At 41.3% G+C, this 17,045-nt stretch overlaps 1 protein-coding gene across 30 annotated transcripts in view; it reads right to left on the reverse strand.

Annotated features, from left to right (window-relative positions):
- LOC107129614 (uncharacterized) overlaps positions 1–17,045 on the reverse strand; it is a 487,674-nt gene that overhangs the window by 116,141 nt on the left and 354,488 nt on the right. For 29 of the 30 annotated variants that reach the window (XR_012434191.1, XR_012434179.1, XR_012434199.1 and 26 more), the window contains one exon: positions 11,630–11,829. The exons of the other annotated variant lie outside the window; for it this stretch is intronic. The gene's annotated coding sequence lies outside the window, so the exon portion shown is untranslated. The remainder of the gene's footprint in view (positions 1–11,629; positions 11,830–17,045) is intronic. 30 annotated transcript variants of the gene reach the window in all.

Genomic DNA, 17,045 nt, shown 5'->3' on the forward strand with positions numbered 1-17,045 from the left:
AAAGAGCAAAATTCTGTCAAAAAAAAAGAAAGGAAGGAAGAGGGAGGGAGGGAGGGGGTAGGGAAGAGGAAGGTAGGGGAGGGGAGGGGAGGAGAGAGACAGAAGGAGAAAAGAAGAAATAAGATGGAAAAAGTAAGTATCACGAGAGTCATCAGTCAACAACATATTGCTAAGTGTCTCATTGTCTCATGCATGGAGCACTGTCCTAAGTATTTCTGGGTGGTGCCCAAGGTGGGGATAAGGCTTACAGAGAAATTAGACAGATAGCACCTGTGCTTACAAGGACCTGGCAGCCTACATAGGGTGTCAAAACATACACACATGAAGGTATAACTAAAGATATAAATTAGTGTGCAAAAAGTGCAAAATGAGCACTGAAAACAGAGCAAGGACGGATCACCACATGCTGAAGTGAAGGAAGGTTTGATGAAAGAGGTGACATACCTGCTCTGTCATAAAAGAGAAAGAAGAACCTGCGATAGTATGTCAAGGGAAACACATACACAGAGCTGGAAGTGGAATTTGCCAGGTACAGTGGCCCTCCCTTATCCACGGGGGATAACACTACCTGTAAATGCCTGAAACAGAAACACAGTACCAACCCCTATGCCATATGCACTACGTTTTTTCCATTTCACGGCTAGATGGCTACCAAATGACTAATGGACAGGGAGTGTATACGGTGGCTACACTGGCAAGGGGATAATTCACATCCAGAGCAGGAATGGCACGGGAAGGCGTGAGATTGCATCACATTACTCAGGATGGCACACAATTTAACCCTTACAAATTGTCTATTTCTGAAATTTTCCATTTAATATTTTCAGACCATGGTTGACCGCAGGTAACAGAAATCACTGAAAGCAAAACTGTCCGTAAGGGGAAAAGTGGAGAAATCCAGATGAAGCAAGACTTGGTTGGAATCGTGGCAGGAAGTGAGTTTGGAAAAGTAGTCTGGGGAAAAGATGGTGGAGAAGTGGAGAGATAAGACTGAGAAGCAAAGAAATCTGAAGGGCATTTCAGAGGGAGAAAAATTAAGAGAAGATTAAAAAAAAATCAAGGGAAAGGAAAGAAAAATGATGTTACAAAGCATTTATCACTAGATAAAAAATTAGATTTTAAATGTCTGTATGTATAAAAAAGGAAGTAAGCCAAACAAGAGTTAACAACCTGAATAAATAAGAAGTCACACTAATCTACACAGTCATCATTAAAATCCCAGTAGAAATACAGAAAAGGCGCTTGTAGACAATTTACAGCAACCAATAAGTAAATAACCAATAAAACATAACAATAAAAGTTCCAATAAAACAAATAATTCACAAACAATGAAAGTTAAAGTAACAAATAAAGTATTATTTTTCACGTTAGATGAAGGAGGTCTTAAAAGCGGATCAGTATTGTCTCAGGTAAGAAAGATGAGCCATCTGAAATGTTAGAGTTCAAAGCATACAACTTTTCTAGGAAGTGATTTAGCAATGTGCAAAGGAGTCCTTCAAAAGACACAGTAATTCTTATATAGAAACATAACTTGATAAAATAATCAGGTATTCAGAAAAACTATTCACACCCAAAGATCCTCTTTACAGCATTTCTTAACCTAACCCATAAATCACTACCAACGTAATTAGTGAAGAAGAAAACCCACAGGGAAACGGTAAAATGAATTGTGATACAGTCCTACCAAGAATCACAAGGTAACCATTAGATATCATGTTTATTGTTATAGAGAGAAATGAAGAATCTAAAATGTACCTACAGTGTGATTTCACTTATATAAAAAAATACATATAGACCTAAGCATATGGAAACACATTCTAAAAGGAAATACACTCAAATTACCTCTAGATTATATGATTGTAGGTTATTTTTATTTTTGTCTGGAGGTCTTTCTGTATTTTCCAAATTTTCTATACTAAGTATGACTTACTATATAGTTAAAAATTATATTTGGATATTGAAAAATGAAATAACTATTTTAATTGCAAACATTGTTTGGAGATAACTGTGCAGGGAAAGTGAAAATATCTGTCCTCAGCTGCTTAGCAAGAGTCCTAATTTCCCAGATAAGAGCACATTTCCCCTCTAAATCCTGTGACAATGTATGACAGTAAAGATGATGTACAGGATTTTTCCCTCCACATTTTATTGTCCGCAAAAAGTTACTTCTGGAAGTTCTTTCATCATTGTTTCCTCAGTAGGAAAGTATATTTACAAGAAGAGTAAATTTCAACCCTATTTTGGGTCTTGATTTTTCCAAAAGGCCTACACTTCACAGAAAATACAACTCCACCCTCCTCTCTCCTTCTCAGTCTCCATTTCTGTATGTCTTTCTCTGCCTTGATCTGTGTGTGTGTTTCTCTGTTTCCATGCGTGTCTGTCTCTCTCCTAATGTACAGGCTTTTCCTAAAGATTGCTCTCAGATCAGAATGGTAGTGTTTTCTTTGACTTCTTCTGTACTTTATGTGATGTTCAGAATAGCACCCTCTGTTCAAAAACAAAAAGTTTCAAAAAGACAATTCAATTTCAGTTGTATATTTAGGATATTTACAAGCACCACAGGAAATGACTGCATATGTGATATCACACAAAAAAAGGCTAAACCGGTATGTCAGAAGTCCACATGATACTCATTTCAGATGACATGTGAGGAACTGCTTTCTCAGAGCAAATACTCAGTCCATGCTGGGACTGGGGCAGGAAGTAAAAGCTGGCAACAGCCCATCACTGCAAAGAGGGGAAAAAAAAACGTGGTGGTAACTCCAAATGAAAGAGAGAAGCTTGACATTTTTCTATTACCAAACCAGGCAATTAAAACATTAAATGTGAAATCTGAAGCACTGTAAATTTCCTAATATGGTAGAAGTGCTGAGTTTCCCAAATGATGTTTTCTCATCTTTCAACATATCAAAGAGCATGCCAAAACCCCGAAGAAACATTTCCATTTTGAAAACAAAAATAAACCACACACATCCACATTCTATTAATAGTGTTGTCTTGCCTTAGAGACCCTGTGTCCTTAGTCAAAAACCCCACTGTAGTTTACGTACATTTTAACATTAATGAAAACTCCTGTCCAAAGTAAACTGGACATGTGTAGGTGAATTAGGTGGGACTGGGGCAAAAGTAATCAAATCCCTTTTTTATTTTCCTTACTGGAGACCAAATGTTATGTTCTTCATCATCACAGCTAAGGACTTTGTAAATATGTTCTACCTCTTTAGCAGCATTTCTTAAGAGAGGAAAGTTGGCATAAGATACACAGGTTCAAGCCAGCTCCACACATTTAGAGGGATCGCAGGATAGAGGGACGTGGGCTTACAACTGGAAATCCCAGCAGAAATTGCCAGATGAAGCAAAGCACACGTCAAAGATCTCCAAATCCAGACTCTATACTCTTGATTCTGCCACCATGAAAAAGAAAAAAGCTGCCCCATGGCATTTTATGTCTAAAGACAGGAAAAAGCCATTTAATATGATGACCTCTTCCTCCGTTCAAATGCCCATGAGGTGCTACCAATGTGCTCAGCAGAGAGTCAGTTGCTTGGGTGAGTACAATAAGAAGTACATGACATTGAGGCTGCTCACTGGATGCTTCTATTTTTGAGGGAAGAAAAGAACCCACACATCAAATAACTATAAGAAAGAACAAAAGATCATTTATTCCAGCCCAAAACATTGACCATGCAACTAAAATGGTTAGTTCAACCCCAAAGTGGTTTGGGGGAAAGAAGCTATTATCACCTGCCTGCACGAAAGATGTTAAATGTTTAAGCTCTGAGTCCTGGTCCTACAACGTCTCTACAAGAGCCAGGAATAGGGAAAACTACACTGATACAGCAACCACCCCTGATCAGGTGAGGTGGGGAAGAATGGAGAGAACTGACTCAAGGTACCACCTCAAATGTAGCTAGGAAGAAAAGAAAGTATGGTGTTACGGTAAGGTAAGAAGATCGTTATCTCTCTCTATTTCTATTTTTTGAGACAGCTTCTCCCTCTGTCACCCCAGGCTAGAGTGCAGTGGCACAATCACAGCTCACTGCAAGCTCCATCTCCCAGCCTCAAGCCATCCTCCCACCTCAGCCTCCCAGGTCGCTGGAACTACAGGTGCGCACCGCTATGCCTGGATAATGTTTGTACTTTTTGTAGAGACGAGGTTTTACCATGTTCCCCCGGCAAAAAATCATCTCTTTTAAGCCAACAGCCCCAGATTCAAATCCTGCCCCAGCTACTTGCTAGCTGAACTGGGCAAGCGGATTAATTTCTGTTTTCCATTCCTTTCATGTATCATTTATTTATCACTGCATGCCAGGCACTCTTCTAAGTACTTTATAATCTAATCTCAACAACAAACAATTGAGGTTAGTTCTGATACTATCCCTACCTTACAAATGGGGAAACTGAGGCACCAGGTAGTCCTATACCTCGAAAGTGGCCAAGTTATCATTTGAATCCTGGCAAATGATTTTTCCAGGATTGATTTCAGCAGTCTGGCTCCAAAATCCCGTTTCTGAAGCTGTACGTTGCCATATTTATAAAAGACTTACTTTTCCGTGAAATGTATGTACAGTCCCCAGCACAGTGCCTGACATTTCGCAGAAGCTGAATAATTTATCTCCCTTCTCTCACTTCTCCCTATTCTCTCTCCCCACACTGTGGGAGGCTGGAGGCAAGATTCTGCACACACAGAAAGGCAACTATGCCAATCCACAAAGGCTCAGGGGCTCTAGGGCAAGCTAGAAAACAACCCTCTGTCTTAATCCCCTGAGGCCGGGAACAAGAGCTCTAACTCAAACAGAGATGTCCGGCATTTCCAGACAGAGACTGCTTCTATTTATTACAATCTGCATTCAAGGCACAAGGGCTGCACCCTTAGGGAATCTGAAAGGTTTGTGATTTTTGCACTAGCAGCTGTATACATATATGTCTAACACACACACAACACCACCCCCACCCATGTCTAAAACTTACATTTTTCCTACCAGAGGGAAAAATGATCTACTTTCCAGAACCTTCCATTTCCTAGAAGTTGGCAAAGTTTCTGTATCAGGCTGCAGCTTTCTTTAGGACACCCTGGATATTTCTGGGGAGCTAAAGGACAGAGTCTCTTTTGAAAATTATTAAGAACAAATTAGGCCCAGTGGCCCAGGGGACCTGTGTTGTAACACATGAGAAAATTTTGTTTTCCAGCTCTTTGGCAGTATTTTCATAAAACTGATGACAATGAAAGGACAGAGACTATTTTTGTACATTGATAGTATTCTAAAATATCATGGAGAAAGGTGAGAATGTTATCAGTTAAATGATTTATTTAGTTGGGCAAATAGTGACGACACAAAATAGAGGATTTATATCACTGGATTTTTCTAAGTGCTCAATGAGGACATGTTGCTAATTATAAGAAGTTCACACATGCTACCACGTAAGAATGCTTTCTACACACTCCCTTCCTCCTAATTAATAAAAAGACCTATTTTATGCAATGGGAACATAAGAAAATTATTATGAGACAAAAATATCACTATACTCAAGCATTGAAACTATCACTCTCACACTGACCCTGAGAATTTGCTAACGTAGTTTAAAAGTAATTAAGAAGGAAAGCTAGCCTTCTACATTTTCAGTCTCGGTCACTGTGGCTACTGGGTTCATTGATGCCTGCCAAATCTTGCAAAACTACAGTCCTCTTATCCATGTGGTTTTTAAAACTATAAGCTTCTATTGTGAATAAGCTTGATTTTCTGCTTTAGAAATCCATCAACTGCCAGTCTGTTCTCACGGCATATTGCTAAGAGAGACTCCACAAAGAGCCCAGGTGCACACACCATGAATCAAGTTCTTCATACATTTTAATCACAGTTTATCACAAGTGGGAGAGGTAAGTCAAGAAGGTTTCTTCATAAAATGTTCATCAGAAATGGCAATTTTCCATAGGGGAAACAAAGATGGCATCCTTCAACTTGTTAATCGGAAAAAGTCCCCAGATGTGAATTGGGCCTCTGTAAAATCATATGCAAACCACATTTAGGCCTGTGGCTCAGCCCAAAACTTTTGAAGAGGGGAGTAAGGGACAAGGAAGGAAACGGAGTTAACAGTGAAAGAGGAAGATGAAGTTTCTCAGACTTTGTGGACATGTACAAAACAGTTCTTTCTACTTACTATTTAAGCTATTACCTCCTTGCAGGGGGGAGGTTTCTTATCTCCTTAGCCATTTCAAAAGCCTAGGGAGCGAGCAAGCCAGTAAGGGAGTTTTTCTCTGTGTGTCTGTGAGTCAGCAGAAGCCGGAAGCCTTACAAAACGACTTCAAACAAGCTGGAGAGCGGGACAATAGCTTCCACCTCCAGACAGTGAGAAATTGCATTATCCTGAGGGATCACGGCCACCCATGCTCAATGGAGATAAGTAAGAACATTCTCTGCTCTGGCCAATAGGAGATCCGCCGCTACAGCTGCTCACAGAAGCTCTGGGTGGCCTCCATTCCAGCGGCTCCAAAAGGCTTCAAGACACAAAAACACTGCTGCCGGGTGGTGCTCCCAAGTGCAGGGGGTGGAGGGGAGAGGCTGACGAAGACAAGGGTGGCAAGCTGCATCCCCCCACCAGGTGCTCCAAATCCCCTCTCCCAGCTTAGGGAAATCACAGAGAAGTCTCCAGGCGGATTCCAGGCAGGCGGCCTGGGCAGAGCCTGTGCCTCACCACCACCCACAGCAATGAATGGAAACTGCCCCAGAGACTCCAGAACGTGGGGAGAAATTCCCTGCTAGGCAGTTCAGTGCTCTGAGAGCAATAGTGTAATTAATGGCACTTAGTGAAAGAGCAGGCATTCCAAATTCAGCCACAAGGAAGAAGAAACCTTACCACACACACCCTACACAGCAGACACAAAGCCCCTTGTCGTGTTCCCTTTAAAGACTCAGGCAAATCTGATCAGGAACTGACATTTACAGTACAGTTTTAAATTTACAAAAAGGCATTAACTGTCCTCTGAGAGAAGAAAAACATCTTCACATTTGAGGGAAAGTATGTGAAAGTTACAGTATGAGCTCACTTTGAGGACACCATAATTTGCATACAGGAATTACCTCAGTAAAAACATTTATTTCACTTATTAATAGTATCTGATATCCAATTTTATAGTATTTCTTAGGTTTCCCATTGTCATAGGTTTTATATATATATATATATATATATTTTTTAATTTATTTTGAGACAGGGTCTTGCTCTGTTGCCCAGGCTAGAGTGCAGTGGTGAGATCACAGCTCACTGCAGCCTCCAACTCCTAGGCTTAAACAATCCTCCCACATCAGCCTCCCAAGTAGCTGAGACCACAGGCATGTGGCACCACATCCTGCTAATATTTTTTATTTTTTTGTAGAGGCGGAGTCTCACTATATTGCCCACGTTGGTTATATTTTTAAATGTTTCCATGCATACAACTAATATCTACAGAGTATGTTCGATTGACAAGGAAAAAAAAAAAAAACTAGTTGGAAAGTATCAGATATGCTGCTAATACAGAAATATCATATTTGCATATAGTCCCCAGACCAAGTAGTCCCCAGACCTCTGCAGAACCTAATGTTGTATATAAACTTTTTAAAGAAAGAGTATATATTTTTATTTTCTTTATTTACATATATACATACACACATAAAAAGACAGACACACTTATGAGTGTGTGCGAGTGAGTGTGACAAGCAAGAAGGGATTCTAGAAGGATGCAGAAGATGGGAAAGGTAGTACTAAAACTGGAGCACTGCTACCACCTGAATGCTGACAATAACATTTCACGCAAAACCAAAATGGACGGAGGTTTTAAAAATTAAAATTAACTTGTCTGGCAACTAGTGCATTGAAATGGAGGTTGAAAGACTGGGGGGGACATTTTCCACTCAGCCCTTGATTTGCTGTGGGGCCTACATCAAGTTGTGCTATGCCTCTGTTATAACATCTGCAAAATGGAGATAACACTTCCTGCTACCTACCTCAGAGAGCTGTTAGAAGATTAGACACCAGAAAAGAAAATCCTCAAAGCCCTTTGAGTTTCTCATAAATATAAGACATGCAATGTAATAAAACACCCGTACCCTCTACAAAAGCCCTGAGAGACTCATGGCTATAGAAATAGGAAACAGACGCCAGCTGTACAGCATCGATGCATTCACAATCAGGGAGACTGGCTGCAGATTCCAGTGACAAGGCAGGGAAAATAACTCTGACATTCACATCTACTCAGACAAGACACCCAGGAAAAGGGAGGAAAATAGTATTGTTTCAGTAGAGCACCAGTAAGTGAAAAGAAGCCATCCTCACAGATAACATTCCTAATTCTTGCTTAAAAGTCTGCATCTGTAAGAAGACAATCAAGTGACAACATTACACTGGTAGCCTTTAAGGTTTAGAAAAATCTCACATTAAAGTAAATTGGGCCAAGTAGAGTGGCTCATGCCTGTAATCCCAGCACTTTGGGAAACTGAGGAGGGAGGATCGCTTGAGCCCAGTTTGAGACCGGCCTGGGCAACACAAGGAGACCCCTGTCTCGACAAACAATAACAATTTTAAAAATTAGCCAAGCATGGTGGCACACACATGTGGTGCTGGCTACTCGGGAGGCTGAGGTGGGAGGATTGCTTGAGTCCAGGAGGTCAAGTCTGCAGTGAGCGGTGATCAAGACACTGCACTCCAGCCTGGATGACAGAGCAAACCTCCGTCTCAAAAATAAAATAAAATAAAATAAAGTAAATTGGCTCTCTAGAGGGGTAAGGGTAATAACCCCCACAGTGAACAAAATGTAAAGAAGAGAATGCATAAATTACAGTATTTTTAATTAATTTGTACTGAAAACAAAAGCCATGCTTGACTGTACATAGCCACCTAAGGAAAATAATTACTCTTGGGTCCATAAGGAAATCAGGAGAAAAATTATTAAATGTTCATCTATTCTAAGATATTCTGAATTATGAAAAGTTTAAAATTCAAATTAATCAATTAATTAAACACATATTATTATATCAAAGGTGTATTGTGAGTTACACATCAGGTTAAAATTTAAAAGATGAATAATATCCTTTTCCTGGTTCTCATGAACCTCACAGTCTAGCAAGGAGAGACAGAGACAAAATAAAGTATAACAACGTGGGAAGGGTTTGAGTCAAGTATAAACAGAGTGCTAAGGAAGAACAGAGAGAAGATGTAATTGATTCTGTATGGAAAAAAGGAGGGAGAGGGGCTTAGGAAAGTCTCAGAGAATTTGACACTTAAACAAGACCTTGCAAAATGTACAATATTTCACCCAATACAGAGCAAGGGGAAGGGGCATTTTAGATAAATAAATGGCAGCCCACATTTCAAGGCATGTCTAGGTATGTCCGAGTTAAGTGTCACACAATGCAGATAGCCTGGAAGGGCCTGGATTGCAACAAGGTCTTTGTGAGGAAGGGAGCATCACAGGATGAGATTTTTGAAAAGAGACTTGGTATTTTCTACAACTCAATAAAAGAGGAGGAGGCAAGTGTACAGGAAGAGAAGCAGCAGGAGCAGGAGGTAGCCCTGGCCCCTGGGCCTGAGACAGACCTTGGGGAAACTGACAGCATTGCTAAGGCGAGTTCTGTAGGTAGAGGTGAGGAAGATAAAGAGGCAGAGAAGCAGGAAGGCATGGTGCACCGAACCATGACTCAGAAGTGGTCAGGAGTGGCACTTCCAGGAGAAGTAGCAGGCCCAACCTAGGTGGACAGTGTAGTACATGGAATAATGGCCACCAATATATCAGGTCCTAATCTCTGGGACCTGTAAATGTTACCTTCTATGCAAAGACTTTACAGATGTGATGAAGTTGAAGATCTTGAGATGGGGGGATTATTTTGAATTATCTAGTTGGGCCTTAAACATCATTACATGTATGCTTCTAAGAGGGAGGCAGAGGCAGATTTGACTACAGATGGAAGACAGGAAGGCAATGTGGCCATGGAGGGGGCAGATATTGGAGTGATGCGGCCACAAGCCAAGGGATGTCAGCAGTTTCCAGAAGCTGGAAGAGACAAGGAACAGATTCTGCCCCAGAGCCTCTGGCAGGAGCTCAGCCCTGTCAAAACCTAAATGTCTGTTGTTTTACAGCACCAAGTTTGTGGTAATTTGCTACAGCAGCCAGAGGAATTCAATACACACAGTGAACAAAGAGTCACCCCCAGCTGTTCTTGGGTGCCACCATCACCAGTCTTGATAAGAATCATTCAGGCTGGGGGCAGTGACTCATGCCTATAATCCCAGTACTTTGGAAGGCCAAGGTGGGAGGGTAGTTTGAGGCCAGGAGTTTGAGACCACCCTGGGCAACAAAGTGAGACCTCATCTCAACAAAAAATAACAATTAGCCAGGTATGGTGGTGCACGCCTATAGTCCCAGCTACTTAGGAGGCTGAGGTAGGAGGACTGCTGGAGCCCAGGAGTTTGAGGCAGCAGTGAGCTATGATTGTACCACTGTGCTCCAGCCTGGGCAACAGAGCAAGATCCCATCTTAAAAAAAAAAAAAAGAATTCAGATGAAAGGCACCCCAACTGTCAAGAAGAAATTGAAGTCTAAGCTGCCACCTTGGAGGAAGACAAGATTATTAACCTGAGTAACTAGTCAAAATTTAGGAACAGAAACCCAGGTATAATCCTAGACTAGGTTAATACAAGGTGGCTGGAAGAACTATAAATAGAAGCCACCAAATGACGACATGTCGGGGAAGGAAAGTGGGTCTGAATAGTAGTGGGAACAACAGGAGAGACACAGCAACCCAGAGGTCATTACTGGGCCACCAAATTTCTGGTAGGATAGTCATTTTCATTTTAAGTGCCCATTGGAAAGGGGAAGAGATGAGGGGACAATGGAAAATGTTTACCTGTACCCTGCCTCAATCAGCACTGATTCAGGAACTGGACCAGAACTAGACCACCAAATCAAAGACATCATGGAGTACAGGTGTGGGAAGATTATGGTAAAGAGATAGATGGGGCATGAAATCTTGAAATATGCCCTTCAGTCAATAACAAAAATAACATAAGGAGATCCACTTGAGAAGGGTGGGAGCAGTAGTGACTGTCCATGGTAGACTAGATAGCCCAGTAAGAAGGTGACTGAGCCAGCCAGGGCTGGAGATGATCGGGGCCAGATAGGAGAATGGGGAAATGGGGGTGAATTAGAGAAATATTTGGAAGGCATGGCAAACTGCTTGGATAGGGAATGAGTGATTGGGGAGCAGGGGACAGCAGGGAAATGAGAACAACGATCTTTAAAGCACAAAACTCAAAGGAAAAAGTGTTAAAACAGGCAGAATGAGTTTGTCTCTGGCTCTATTGAGCTCGTGTGTGGGTGGGTCATGCCAGGAGTGACAGGTAGAGAGCACTGGGATCTGAAACCAGAAGAATGTCGTAAATGTTTGAACGTTTGAAAAAGTTATCTGTACTGTACTCTTTCAACTTTTTTCTGATTCATCACTATGAAAGGACCCAACGAAGGTTCCTAAAATTTTGATATCCTAAAAACCAAATGTTTGAACTACACTAATATTACCTACTTACAAGAAAAACCTCACATCTCCAACACTTTAAAGTAAATGCATTAAAAATTTTCTAGAGGGAGAAAAAATTCTTACCATTAGCCACTTCCTCCTTCTGTTTGTTTTGAGGATATCTGGTGAAATAGACAGTGGAGAACAGCCATCCATGGGTCGGGGGGAATTGAGAAAGATGTTCAGTAGTAACCCAGGGATGACTTGGTGATGGAAAAGAAGGCACACATTTTAAATCTGCAGAGGGCATCAAATTAGTTGTGGTTGAGCAGTAAATGCAGATCCTATAAAGAGGAAAAAAAGACCAATATGTTCACTGATATCAACTACCTGGGTAAAAAGGATGAGGAAAAAAAATTAATGAAGATATAGGTTTTTCTGGGGAAGAAAATATATGTTAATCAGATGTGAAAATGACTTGTTTTCGCTTACAGCTATAGATTCTATATCTGCCTTCACCAAAGAGCTTAGGTGTGGAGTGCTACCCTATTGAAGAATGCAGGCAGCTCCCCGCTCTCACCCACGATTTTTCATGGCTGGTACTAGCTGAAACACGGAAATGGCTTAGAGGGAGCAACATGTGACATTCTGGATTAGGTAGTTCGTAGGCATGACAATGTGGGAAGGCAGCACAGTGTAATTCAAAGATGCAAAGGATGATGATATAATCCCCGTCCTCGAGCAATTGTGTGTGTTAAGATAAATAAGGTTCTTGGCTCAATAACAAAGATCATGGCAATGCAGAGGTAACCAAAAAACAACACCTCTATCTTAGTCAGCTGTTACATTAAAAAAAAAAAAAAAAATTCACAGTGAGAAAATAAAAGACCTAGGAAAATATGTAAATAAACAAGTAAACATATGCGCAAATAGAAGTCTTTTTTTTTATGACTTATTATTGGAAACACATTTCGGTTGTCTCCAATTAAACTTCGAAGCTCAGGAAAAGTCCTGACCACATACTGCTATTCTGGAATAGAGGACAGCATCATCAAAAACCCCAAATGTGCCCAACAATTAATGACACTGCCTTACATTTGCACAGTCCTTCTATGAATGCTGCCTCATATACCATCTCACTGGATCCCAAGGAGGGCAGTGTATGTGTTGACTTCCCCAAGTTTTGGGAGAGGATTACTCCACATTCTCTTATTTAGTACCTACTATGGTATATAAATCATACCGAGTGACATAGAAACTTAAGTAATATTCATAATACCTGCCCTTAGGGAGTTATCAAAATGGACAGGTAACACGTGTTTGCACAAGGCAAGAAATGAGAGATAAAGAAAGTGCAGGTTCTGAGTCTCTTAGTGAAGAGGTATAGATGAAGGAGGACAGGAGGACTTGAGCTGAAGCTTGAAGGACGGCAGAGAGATACCTGAGTGGAAATGGAGTGAAGGAGATTCTAAAGCATTCAAATAAAGAATGGGCCTGGTGTAATGGTGGTTTTGACACTAAACACAAAAAGGAAATTCCTGCTGCAGAGTAGAAGATGCTGAGAACAAATGAGGAGCAGGGTCAAATGAAGACACGCTGATGGAGGAATCTGGGCTTTACTCAGAACCACTGTAAGTTTTGAATCAGGAGTGAAAAATAAAGTATGGGCTTTAGAAGCTTAGTCAGAAAGCTACCAAGGAAAGATGGGACTAAATAACCACATCATAGAGACTGGTTAGGAGGCTGTTATGCTAACACAGGCATGAAGCCACGAGTTCTTGACCAGGGAGATGATTGGGAAAAAGAGTACTAATGAAGAATTTAAAGGGTTTCAATGACTGTGGGGATAAGAAGGATAAAGGAGAAGAAAAAGTGAAGAATAGCTAGGGATTACACCTCAGTAAGCAGAAGAATAAGAACATCACCAATGAGCCATTGGGAAGGAAGGAGGAAGAACCAGTTTAGGGATTCTCTTTTGAAGACACCTCAATCTGAGGTGAGGATGGTATTACAACCCAGGCGAGATATCTTCTGGAGGGGTCAGAGCAAATGGGAGCAGTCTAGGCTGAAGATGGATTAGAAGTCATCATGGATGGGAGTTGAAGTCATATAGGTTTAGAGAAACTATTTAGAGAAAGAATTCAGGGGTTAAGGGCTGAGAAGATTGTGGAATTTCTCAAACACACATCACAGCTTTTGGTTTTAGTGGCAAACCATCAGGAAAAATTCTAAACTGAAGAACTTGGAAATACTTCAGAGATGAGATCGGACTTACACAGGGGCCACAGTTCTTAAAACATCCCAAAGACAAACATCTAACAAGCAAAAGTCATCCTAAAATATCAAACTGCCAATTTCATGGTCAGTAATGACATGAAATAGAGTTCTGTGGAATTTGACTCTATAAATAAATTATGGTTCACTAATAACCTGATTTTAATCACTTAACACCAAGACAAAAAAAAAAATCCAACGTCACCAACATGTATGTAGGGTCTGATAGTTTTAGCCCTCCGCTGACAACCATAAAAAAAAACACTGGCATACATGTGTATGGTTTCCTAGAACCCTATACAGTATAAGCTTCCGTGTCAAAGAGCCACTCAAGGTGTTGAGTAAACCAGATATTCTCTTTGGTTGTTTTCAAGCTTCTGGTAGAGAACATGAAGCTAGAAGGTTTCCAAGGCTGCATAAACAGACGAGCGTTCAGGAGCTTGGCACTGACTGGGCAGGGGAGGAATAACAAGGCTTCTGCATACATATGAAAACACGTAACAGTCAAATCCTATCGTCCAGTTAAAGATGACCCAGTGAACATATTAGAAACACAGATTTACGCCTCCCTTCTGTCTCCCTTTCTCTCCCTCCTCCAAAAACCCACCAAAAGTGAGAAGACACTTTTTCAAACAATACAATCTAAAAACAATAGCTAACATTTATTTGTTACTAATTTATTTAGCAACGATGGCTAACACTTATTTAATACTTATTATGTACCTGGTACTGTTCTAACCTCTTCACAAAGAACTTATGCAGCAGGTACTATTATTATTATTCGCTCCATTTTACTTAAGGAGAAACCAAGGCACAGAGAGACAAAGGTTGCAGCCTTAGTGTACAGTGGAGCCAGGACCAGAATCCAAGCAGCCTGATTCCAGTGTCTCACACTCAATTCCCCTTCTAGCTATACTGTTTCTCAGGCCCATGCTCCAACATGTCACCTGTTAAAAAAAAAAAAAAAAAAAGTAAACTATTGTTTAAAGATAGTAAACACTGTCAATGACATAAGCGTTTTTGATGATTTCAAAAATCTCCAAGAGGACCAGACACAAACAAGTCCAAATACACAGAAAACTTTGCATATACACAGAAAACTTTCTGAGGAGAGCTTAAATAAAAAAGATTCCACTTGGCTATGAGGAAACCTTTCACCATTTTAGGGTGACCAAAAGAAAAATGAAATGAGCTTAAAAGAAAAGTTGGAAGCATCTGCTCCTGAACAACTTTTCTTTTCAAGCAATTCTCCTGAAAGACTCATGTTTACCTATCTTAGAATTTGAACCAAATACAGATTTGCTTTTGTTAGGATCACTTCAGGATTTTGTACTTACTCTCCTAATTTTTCTCTCATTTTCTGTAATTTTAGTCTAAATCTGGGTTAAAAATAATTACACAGGGATTTGGCACTTAATCCTTGGTAAGCATCACAGCTTTCATTAAAAACTTAGGTTTCTCACGCCTGTAATCCCAGCACTTTGGGAGGCCGAGGCGGGCGGATCACAAGGTCAGGAGATCGAGACCACGGTGAAACCCCGTCTCTACTAAAAATACAAAAAATTAGCCGGGCGCGGTTGTGGGCGCCTGTAGTCCCAGCTACTCGGGAGGCTGAGGCAGGAGAATGGCGAGAACCCGGGAGGCGGAGCTTGCAGTGAGCCGAGATCGCGCCACTGCACTCCAGCCTGGGTGACTGCGCGAGACTCGGTCTCAAAAAAAAAATCTTACGTTTCAGCTGGGTGCGGTGGCTCACACCTGTAATCCGAGAACTTTGGGATGCCGAGGCAGAAGGCTAGCTTAAGCCCAGGAGTTTGAGACCAGGCTGGGTAGCAAGGGGAGACCCCATCTCCACAATAAATAAACCAGGCTTAGTGGTGCGCGCCTGTAGCTCCAACTACTCAAGAGGCTGAGGTACGAGCATTGCTTGAGCCCAAGAGGACAAGGCTACAGTGAGCCAGGATTGCACCAATGAACTCCAGGCTGAGTGAGAACGACAGCGTGTCTCTCTATCTCTCTTGCTCTCGCTCTCAAACACACACACACACACACACGACCCTGATGTTCAACCTGTCTTTGCGAAGAACAGATTTTAACTGCAGACCTGCACAACTAAGAATCCAGTTAATTGTATTATTGATTCTCCTAACATTTCTCTAGATCCAGTGCTGTTATTTGTCTAGTTTTATCTATAAGGCGGCATATTTATTTGTCATCTTATTTCAAAACGTAGAGTTAAAGAAAATGCTCCTAAACATAGCTATTGAAAGGCAGAGAAAAAAGCAACCAAGGATTTTTTGAAGAAATGATATTTTCCACGTGATTCTCATTCAAATATGGGCAGAGGAAGATACAATTTTTGGAGTCAATCTCCTGTGATCCTGTGATGATCCAGAGGCTGACAACACAGAACACAGATACCAGGTCCGTCCACAGGGTTCTACCAGGCCAAATTGTCAGAGAAGGGTTTTAGGAGCAGGGTGCTAGAAACAGCAATAAAACCTTTATCAACAGCTACCGGAGGGGCTGAACCTTACCTCACCCCAACCACGTGTGTGTTGTTACACAGGGTCCTAGTGAATCCTTCCTTCAATGCCATGATGGTGTGGAGAGTGTTGCATGAAATGGGTGGCCACACTGCTCTCTCCCCAGTCACGCACCTCTAACAGGGCTAATGCCCAAAAGCAATTACCATCCAGGTGGGCAGCATCCTAATATAGTCAGATACCTAAGATGAACAAGCAAAAATACTTTTTTTTTTTTTTTTTTTTTTTTTATTAAAGACAGAGTCTTGCTCTGTTGCCAGGCTGGAGTGCAATGGTGCAATCTTGGCTCACTGCAACCTCCCACTCCCAGGTTCAAGCGATTCTACTGCCTCAGCTTTGCGAATAGCTGGGATTATAGACATGCACCACCATGCCCAGCTAATTTTTGTATTTTTAGTAGAGACAGAGTTTCACCATGTTGGCCAGGATGGTCTCCATCTCCTGACCTTGTGATCCGGCTGCCTCAGCCTCCCGAAGTGCTGGGATTATAGGCGTGAGCCACTGCGCCTGGCCACTACAAAAAGACTTTCAAACTCAGCGTCAATGAGAACAACAGGAGCCAGAAGCTCAGCATTCAAAACAACAACAAAACAAACTTGGAAAGTAGTTCCCATCAGTAGCTTTAGGAAGGCATGAAATTTTAGGACTTCTCTGTACTTTTAAAATCTTAGCTACTTAGATCAGCAGACCTAAAATTTTTGGCACCAGGGAGCAGTTTCATGAAAGACAATTTTTCCACGGAT

The sequence above is a fragment of the Macaca fascicularis genome, chromosome 4, assembly GCF_037993035.2.
Source record: "Macaca fascicularis isolate 582-1 chromosome 4, T2T-MFA8v1.1".
Lineage (NCBI taxonomy): Eukaryota > Metazoa > Chordata > Mammalia > Primates > Cercopithecidae > Macaca > Macaca fascicularis.